We start from the raw sequence: 10,374 nt of genomic DNA on the forward strand, positions 1-10,374 counted from the left end.
ATATTAAAAGGAATTTCTTTATTATGTTTGTATGTCCAAAATGATAAAGTCCCTAGAATAGTTGAATCCATTTAACTATTCTTTAAGTATCCGTAGTCGAGTTTTATTATGAATTGGGATAATAATAAAACATAGAGACTATTATGAAGATAGACTGACGATCACATCTCATGGATCATAGGATAAGGAGTTATCAAGTCTTGACATAGGTATAAATATTAGGAGTAATATTTATACTGGATTGACTCGCTATGAGAGTACTACATATAATGTTATGCAAGATGTCATAAGTTGCTCTCATGGTGATAGTGGTGTATACCACCCTCCGACCTGAAACCACTATGGACCCTAAATGTAGAGTCAGGTACTTTGTTGCTGATCAAACGTTGTCCGTAACAGGATAACCATAAAGACAGTTAATGGGTACTTCACAAAGCATGCTTAGGGACATGAGTGACCTAGACAGAATTTGCCCGTCCTGCATAACAGGATAAATGTTTAAGGGCCCAATATTGAATCGAACAAGGGTGACACAGTGTATGTCTTGTGTTCATTATAGACATAGGGGCAAAAGAGTAATTATACACAAGATATTTATCACGGAAAAAGGTTTGTCAGATCACGTGACATTCTTGTGACTTGGGTAACAGTGATGTGTTGCTAGATACCGCTCACTGTTTATAATATTAAGATTGATATTATTGCCAAGGTCATAAGAACCTACAGGGTCACACACATAAGGACAGTTAAGACGGGAGAAATAAGTAAGACTTATTAAAAAGGGTGCGATTAGTAAAAGGCGGTTATTGGGCTTATGAAGACCAAAACCATGTGACTCAATTGACCACACAAGAAACTCTATAAATAGAAGCTTGTGTAGTTCAATTGTGACACTGCTCCTTCACAAACGAATTTTAGAGAATAACCCTAGTTCTCTGAAACCCTAAACCGCACTCCCAAAAGCCTTCATCTTATAGCAGCTAGCACTGAAGGTTGAAGGAAGCTGTTCGTGTGTACCGGCTAGAGGTACTGCCATCGTGTGGTGCTTGTGATCGTTAACCAAAGCAAAGAGTTTGCTGTTTCTGTTTCGCCAAGGTAACAATTCTATCACTGATTCATTCCAAGTTCGTAATGATCTAAGGAAAGGAAATCCAAAATTTTAAATTCCGCTGCTTTCTATAAGTACGATTTCCCTTCAGTGGTATCAGAGCCAATTACGAAACCTTGAATCGGATTGTTTTGTTTAATTATGTTTAAATTGTTTAAACATGTTTATGATTAAATTGCGATTCTGTTTAAACATATTTGAATCAATTAAATAATCAAGTAAATTAAAATTGGCATCGTGTTTGTTTTGTTAATGATGATCCAATTTTGTTGAGCTTCGGAACCGTATCTGGTGAAGCTTCACAAATGGGTGATTATCTGTACAAATAGTAACATGATTAATGGGTCCTATATTTATATATACGATATATATAATTCTAATATGATAATATCAAATGTTGCTATGGTAGTAACATGATCAATCGGTCATGAATATATATATATATATATATATATATATATATATATATATATATATATATATGATATATATAATTGTGATGTGATTATATCAAATGTTGATATGATGAACAATCATCTAATTAAATAGTCATGTGCTTGGTATATGTTGTGATGATTAGTGTTTGATACTTCGGAACCGTATCTGGTGAAGCATCCACTAAATCACCATAACGATTACACAATCACCGTACTATTGAGAGGATGAACGCTCAGTCACATTAGGGCTCATTATGGTGCAAATGTTGTGCCGTTATGAGGTACCGATTAGGGTTTGCAAGATTTCCTTTTAAATTTAAAAGATTATGATTTGAAATAGTTTCAATATCAGATATGATCTTTTGAATTTATATAAAAGATTTACATAATTTTAGCTTTATTGGTTTTGGAAATAATAAAGCCAAAATTTGGACCAGATTTAATTTTAAATTTAAAAGATTATGATTTGAAATAGTTTCAATATCAGATATGATCTTTTGAATTTATATAAAAGATTTGCATAATTTTAGCTTTATTTGTTTTGGAAATAATAAAGCCAAGAATATGGACAAGATTTCCTTTTAAATTAAAAGATCGAGATTATCTTTAAAATTGTTTTAAAAGATATTATTTTAGCAAATATTTGATTTGCTAACCTTTTAATTTACTTGAAATCTAATAATGGCAAGTTTTAATTTTATTTATTTAATTAAGAAGTGCTAATAATAATAATAATAATAATAATAATGAAGTATGTTTGTTGTTATTGTTATTGTTTTGGTAAATGATTATGGCCTTAGTCTTTTATTTTAAATTTTGGAATTTTAAAATACGGCCTGCGTGTCGTGTCTCTCTCTTCTATTCTATATGTACATTCTCTTCTCATCCAATCCCTCGTATGTAAAACGAGTTTCTTATTTATGTAATGTAATTAGAATGACAAGGAGACAATAGGACAGGTGACGTTAAAGCAACCATGGAAGTCAAGCTTGAAGAAGCAAGGTCGTTCCTAGGGTTAGTTTAAGATTTTCTCATTGGCTTGAGAAAATCATTGCGTTAGGGGCCATAATCATGTCACTTTTACTTTGTATAATTGTTATGCATGCTTGAATGATTGGAGTGCGAATATATGTGATATATAAGACGTGGTGAGGTGAGATCAAACTAATTAAAATTCCCTCAAGGTTAATATTAAGTTTATGCTTTCCGTATTTTAGAACTCGTCAAGACTAGTGTCAAATATTGTGGGTTCTTCCAACGCGAAGTGCATGTTTTACATTAGTAAGGCGCGATGGGATAAAAGTAATATCCAATTTCTAAAAATATGGGGTCGAACTTAACTAAGCTAAAATATAATGAGATTGTATATGTTTAGAAGCAAGAATTGGGAATGATCCATAAGATGGATTAGAATAAGGAGTTATTCACCCAATTGAAATATTCGAGAATTGTATAAGATACAATTGGAAGGAGTTCCTACCTAAATAGCTATGTTTTGGGTGATCAGCCAACGCTGACTCAAGACATAATGAAATATGGATCTCGATCCACTAGAAGATCTTCCAACGGGATTTTCCGAATCAAATGATGAGGGTCATTTGTTTTGAATAAAATAGTGGGAGCATATTTAATTAAAGACCTAGTTAAATATGTTTTAATCATGATACAAATATTCTTATTTTCGTAGTTAGATATATTTGGCATATATTTTATATTTTACTGTAAAATGTCCTTACGAAGGATAAATAGTTCCGAAAGGAGTTTCTAAATTGGTACATGTATTGAGAATTGTTCTCTCAAATACGAGAAAAAACTACTAATGATTTTGAAAGAGTTAAAGTTGAAGAAAGAAGTAAGACTTCTTCATTGACCTTGTTATAGAAAGTTAAATTATCCACTTTTTATCTTAGGTATATGATACCGGTTGTTAATTTCATATTTGTTGAAATATGAAGTTGTTTTAAAGAAGTGAAAATTTGACTATAGATAAAATCAACCTACGATTAGAATGAAATAGTCTCATTGATCGTAGAAGTTGAGTTTGACACGGAACCAAATAATTGTTATTAAGTTTCCTTTAATAATAGAAACGTTGAACCTAAACCTTGTATTGACAAGAAAAAGGACTGCTTGCATGAATAATAGACAAGTGTTGTTACATTATTCCAACAATGTTTTCTATTCTAGTGTTCTAATCAAGTAATGGAATTGAGTTCCATCAACTTGATAACCTTATATATAACAATCATGAAAAGGAATCAAATAAGATTTGAACCTTATGCATATTAGTAGCAATATTGTTTAGTATTAATAAGTGAGTCATTCCATAGATAGGAATTTTGGACTCATTTGATTTATATCATTTGAAGGATGTGAGTTCCACTTTTGAAAATAGTTCAGTATGTCAATTACCAACTAAGGTAAAGTGACATTTGATCTATTTGAAATATATATATATGAGATGTATATGAACTACTAAACTAATTATTTGCTAGATATAATTTTATTTCTTTTACTTCATTTACATTACTAATTAGCTTAGTAGATGTGAATATGTGTGGTTGACACAAAGTATGATTCTTTGAATTTGTTCAAAGAATTTATGAAGTAAATGAATAATTTTGAAAAAGTATTAAGACCATACAAACAAATCGTAATGGTAAATACTTAGATAAGGAGTATAGTAATAACTATTTATATTACATCATGTTTGACATGATTACAAATAAGATAGTTCTTTTATCTCCGACGACTCTTTCGAAAAATTATTTTAATTAGAGTTATTCTTTACCCACAAAAGTTCCAATAAAAGAAATCATAAAGACACCATATTTGATATGGAGGTAAAAGTACCTAGTTTGACTTTATGGTAGTTTGGGATTGCACAGTTTATAAGATAAACATAATTCCAACTTGGATTAATGTGTATTTGTGGAAGGATCCTAAAGAAACTTAGAAATACTAATTATACAACACTCTCTAGGACAAAAGTTGTTTTGTTACTAGAATTAAAATATTCCTTTAGAAGGAATGTGTCTCTAGAAGAGATAGTGGGAGTGAGGTAGAACTTGAGTAAATTCGAGTACCACAAAACACATGTTTTGAGAATGGAACATGAATCGGTTCAACAAGAGTTGTTGTTCGATCACCAGTTCGAGTAGCACAAGACCTATATAAGTCGGATATGTCATATCACACAGTTGAGAGTCACGGTTTTACCATGACTCGACAAGGTGATATATGATGCTCATGGAAGATGAGAATGTGACTTATAAAGAGTCCATGTACACAAAACATATATGGATATTGTTTTGTCATCCAAATGAGTAAGACTCATAGGATAAATATGAGTGTTGTTGTAAAGACTCACATGGATGGTATTGTGAATACACTTAAGGTGTGATTGAATGTGAATGGTTTCATACAAATCATGATGCAATTATGATGAAACCTTTATTTCAATCATAGTGCTTAAACTCATTTGATTCCACTTGCAATTATTGTATGTTTTACTACGAGTTCTGGCAGATGGATAACGAGGTTGCATTCCTTAATTGGAATGACCTTACATATGTATTCGACATATGGATAGGGTTTTGTTAATCTAAAGGATGCTAGAAAAGTATATAAATTACAAAATTCATTTATGAATTTGTTCAAATTTCTCAAAGTTGAATTATCAGTTTTATTGATCAAGTTTTATGAAAACTAAGATTAATAAAGGAACTCTTGTGCACACAAGAAAGTCAGTGGGAGTATTTAAATTAATCTGGTATTGTATGTGGATGACATACTGATCATCAAGACAATTTTCATACACTACACATGTAAGACATGATTAGGTAATTGATTCTTGATGAAATACTTAGGCGAAACTTCCTAAAAGTTAGGAATCAAGATCTATAGAGATAGATTGTTGACATATCTCAACCTTAACCTATGTACAAATTTGATGAAGTGTACAGACACTTCATGTGCTTAATTTTATTGAAATTATTGCATACGTCACATGATGTATTTTTGTCTCAAAGACAATATCCAACCTCATTGGATGAGAAAGGGATGCATGAGAAGTATCCAAATGCTTTGGCAATTGGGTTGATCATGTATATCATGATATGTACTAGACCAGATGTACTATATGCTATTAGCATAAACAATATGTACCAATTATTTCTAGTGATTGTCATTAGATCACCATCAAGAATATCCATGGATATCTTAAAATCACTAAGGATGGCTTCTTGATCGGATCTGGAAATGATCATTGTAAATGAGTTACAATGATACTGATTGTCCAAAACCGAAGAACAGTATACCCAGATTGTAGTCTGGAATAAACTTTATGCTCGGATGTCAACTCTGTAAGCTTACAAGCTTCAGAAGATTGATATATCTATTACAAATGTCAAATATATGATTTGAATCATTTGTCTCATAAGATGAGGAAGAAAATTGTTTTTTCCTTACGTTGCAGATTCCCTTGACCTCATTAAAGATGGTAATGGTTTAATCTTGCAAGCAACGGAAAACCAGATCTCACCAACGATTCAAATACAAGTTTTGACATTTTATTTCCTTTTGATAGAAGATCAAAAGTGTAAATTGGAAGATGTATCGGGTACCAACATAGGAAAGAGTTCCTTATCCACTAATAGAAAATCTTGCATAGAAGATGCTTGATGATGACACTAGTCCAATAGATGTTGAGTTAAATTCTGATTGGCTTTAAGTGCTAGTGGGAGATTGTTGGAGTAAGCCCTAAAAGCCAATCTATTTTGATAGAATCGTCTTTTGTATGATGACTTTGATTTATATATATATATTTAATATATATTAAAAGGCATTTCTTTATTATGTTTGTATGTCCAAAATGATAAAGTCCCTAGAATAGTTGAATCCATTTAACTTTTCTTAAAGTATCCGTAGTCGAGTTTTATTATGAATTGGGATAATAATAAAACATAGAGACTATTATGAAGATAGACTGACGATCACATCTCATGGATCATAGGATAAGGAGTTATCAAGTCTTGACATAGGTATAAATATTAGGAGTAATATTTATACTGGATTGACCCGCTATGAGAGTACTACATATAATGTTATGCAAGATGTCATAAGTTGCTCTCATGGTGATAGTGGTGTATACCACCCTCCGACCTGAAACCACTATGGACCCTAAATGTAGAGTCAGGTACTTTGTTGCTGATCAAATGTTGTCCGTAACAAGATAACCATAAAGACAGTTAATGGGTACTTCACAAAGCATGCTTAGGGACATGAGTGACCTAGATGGAATTTGCCCGTCTTGCATAACAGGATAAATGTCTAAGGGCCCAATATTGAATCGAACAAGGGTGACATAGTGTATGCCTTGTGTTCAATATAGACATAGGGGCAAAAGGGTAATTATACACAAGATATTTATCACGGAAAAAGGTTTGTCAGATCACGTGACATTCTTGTGACTTGGGTAACAGTGATGTGTTGCTAGATACCGCTCACTGTTTATAATATATTAAGATTAATATTATTGCCAACGTCATAAGAACCTACAGGGTCACACACATAAGGACAGTTAAGACGAGAGAAATAAGTAAGACTTATTAGAAAGGGTGCGATTAGTAAAAGGCGGTTATTGGGCTTATGAAGACCAAAACCATGTGACCCAATTGACCACACAAGAAACTCTATAAATAGAAGCTTGTGTAGTTCAATTGTGACACTGCTCCTTCACAAACGAATTTTAGAGAATAACCCTAGTTCTCTGAAACCCTAAACCGCACTCCCAAAAGCCTTCATCTTATAGCAGCTAGCACTAAAGGTTGAAGGAAGCTGTTCGTGTGTACCGGCTAGAGGTACTGCCATCGTGTGGTGCTTGTGATCGTTAACCAAAGCAAAGAGTTTGCTGTTTCTGTTTCGCCAAGGTAACAATTCTATCACTGATTCATTCCAAGTTCGTAATGATCTAAGGAAAGGAAATCCAAAATTTTAAATTCCGCTGCTTTCTATAAGTACGATTTCCCTTCACCCTAATGCACTTAAAACAATTAACAAAAAGTTGTTGTCCAGTGTTGTTCGCTGAGCGAACGGTGGCGAGCCCTGGCGAACCAGTTCGCTGAGCGAAGGCCTGGCGAGCAGTGGCGAACCACACTAGTGGAACTCATGCTCGTGGCGAGCTGTGGCGAAGGCCTCCTGTCAGGAATGCTCAAACCTTGTGTTTTTCACCCAAAAATCCCATTTTTCATGTTATAAACCCCAAATAAGTTTATATTCAAGTGCAACAAACATATCTAAATACAAAAGGACAGTTCATTTCACCGATCTACCATTTTTACTACGAAAAAGTAGAGATTTACCATTTTTAGCTCAAAAGCTCAAGAACACAACAACTCAATCAAAACATAACAAATTCCCACTTTTAACCCACAAAATCGTTTGTATAACATGTTAAGAGTGTAATATACATGTTTTAATCGATATATTTCACTTTTGTTTAGAAAAGATCCCTCAACCCAAAACGAAAATGGAGTGGAAAAAGTTCGGGTACGGAGAAATCGACATTCTCCCCTTTCTCGAGTCACTCGCGAATATGAAATCTACTCTTACCTTAGATCGACGAACTCACGAACTTTGCTCTTGAAGATCTTGCCCTAGCTCTCCTCTTCTCCTCCTTCTCTCTTCTTCCTCTTCAAAGTCACAAAATGTGACACTTTCTCTCTCTAAGGGCCATAAATAGCGCCCCCTCTCATGAGACAAGGCTCATTAGGCCTCAAGCCCAATAGCTTGGCCCAACTCGCGTTAACTCTCACTAACTCGCGCGTTAACTAAAACTCTCGATAAATAACTTAAAGTTACTATCTTACTTAAAAGTCACGTCACCAAATAAATAAACACTTACAGTGAATAATAAATTTGGGTCGTTACAACTCTCCCTCACTTAAAAGATTTTCGCCCTTGAAAATTACGCGACTAAAACAACTCTGGATAACTCCTTTATCCATTTTCCAACAAAACGCCCAAAACGCTACACATAACTAAGTTTGACAAAATTAGTTTATCTCATCCAACATAATTTTTGTCTATTTATCAACAAGAGATCAAGGACGGCCAGTTCCTCAATTTATCGATAGATAGTCAACAATTATGATATCGGCATAAACCATTCTTATCAAACCGTTAAAACCTCCACTTCGGACGAAACATCCATAGACTCACTACCTGTTGTTGGCTGCACAAGAGCACCAGCATAAATAAAAAACCATTTTTGAATAAAATATCAATGAAAGATTTTGGACACTTTTTGCAGCTTAAAGCATCTTATGGTTGTTGAAGCATTTCACATCCTACACAAGATGTATTTTGCAATGTTTCTGAATCTTTACCTTCTTACTCTTCAAAACAGACATGATTTCAGCACGATCCTACAATCTACTACGCATCCCAGGATCGACGTGGTTTTCATTAAGAACAATTTGTCATCCCGTATCTCTAATCTGATCATGCATCCACAAAGTATTGTCGTCCTGTCTTATTTTGATTAAGCATTTCTCTACAAGGGTTGCATATCTATCTCTCCTCTAAAACCACAACCTCTCATTATATCAATCACATCATCGTGCTTCGTTCCCATTTGAACAAAGAAACAAGCAATATCAAGGAATATACACTTCTCTTGTTCATCCAACCCATCATAACTTATCTTCAACACATCATGAAGACTCCCAGGGCGAATTGTTTTCAGCTTCTCAACAGCATCCTCCCATTCCTCCACCTTCCTCTTACCAAACAGAAAGCAACCAAACACTTCCAAGGCCAATGGCATTCTTCCTGTAAGAGACACAATTTTATTTGAAAAATCCAGAAAATTTTGTGGAGGTTCCTTTTTCCTTAGTGCATGGTAACTGAATAACTCTAGAGCTTCTTCGGTATCCAATTCTGTAACTTCATACAATTTATCGACGTGTTTTCCGGGCAAAACAGTTGTATTCCTTGTTGTAATTATTATACAGCTTCCTTCATAAAACCACTTCCTTTTACCAATCAAAGCATCAAGCTGATTTACATTATCAACATCATCCAACACTAGCAGAACTCGATTTTCATGAATTATTCTTTTGATAACATATATACCAGCATTGACATCACCGGTAAAACTCCGAGCACCTTCTTCAGGAGAAAGATCTTTAATGACATTGTTTTGAAGAGAAACCAAACCATCTTCTTTAGAAGAAAATTGTCTCACATTGGAAATGAAGCATCTACGCTCCAAACGACCAACAAGACTATTGAAAAGAGCCTTGGCTAGGGTTGTCTTACCAACCCCAAAAACCTTGACGACACCGTTGGATCGAACTTGTAATAAATCCATCAGCTTGTCAACACGTTTGTTGATCACCACTGCAAACTCAGACACAACCATTGGAGTATTACTTAACTCTTTCAAAACCCTTTGTACCAATCGTCGTATCAGATTCTCATGCAAGCCATTGTCACTGAGCAACAAAAACAACAAAGAGTTAAACAAAGATAATAGGTATATATCTCTCCGGTTGGGTACCTCCACTGGAACTAAACGTTAAAGAAGCTAAAGAAACAGGATTCAACCCGCTGCGAAGGAGAAAAATTATTAACATACTCCCCCGATCTCAATTATACGCAAAAAAGCACTTTTTAGATTCATCGAATAACTAATGCATATGATATATATTATTGACCATATACATTAGTTATTCAATAAACCTAAAAAGTGAAATGTTGCTTATAATTGATACCGGAAGGAGTAACAATTAATTACCAACATTAATATTCAATAAACTTCCATTT

The 10,374-nt window shown here is 33.8% G+C and overlaps 1 pseudogene; it reads right to left on the reverse strand.

Annotated features, from left to right (window-relative positions):
* Positions 1 to 10,351, reverse strand: part of LOC123896148 — a 45,090-nt pseudogene extending 34,739 nt beyond the window's left edge.
* Positions 10,352 to 10,374: the final 23 nt, after the last annotated feature.

The sequence above is a fragment of the Trifolium pratense genome, linkage group LG7 (assembly GCF_020283565.1).
Source record: "Trifolium pratense cultivar HEN17-A07 linkage group LG7, ARS_RC_1.1, whole genome shotgun sequence".
NCBI lineage: Eukaryota > Viridiplantae > Streptophyta > Magnoliopsida > Fabales > Fabaceae > Trifolium > Trifolium pratense.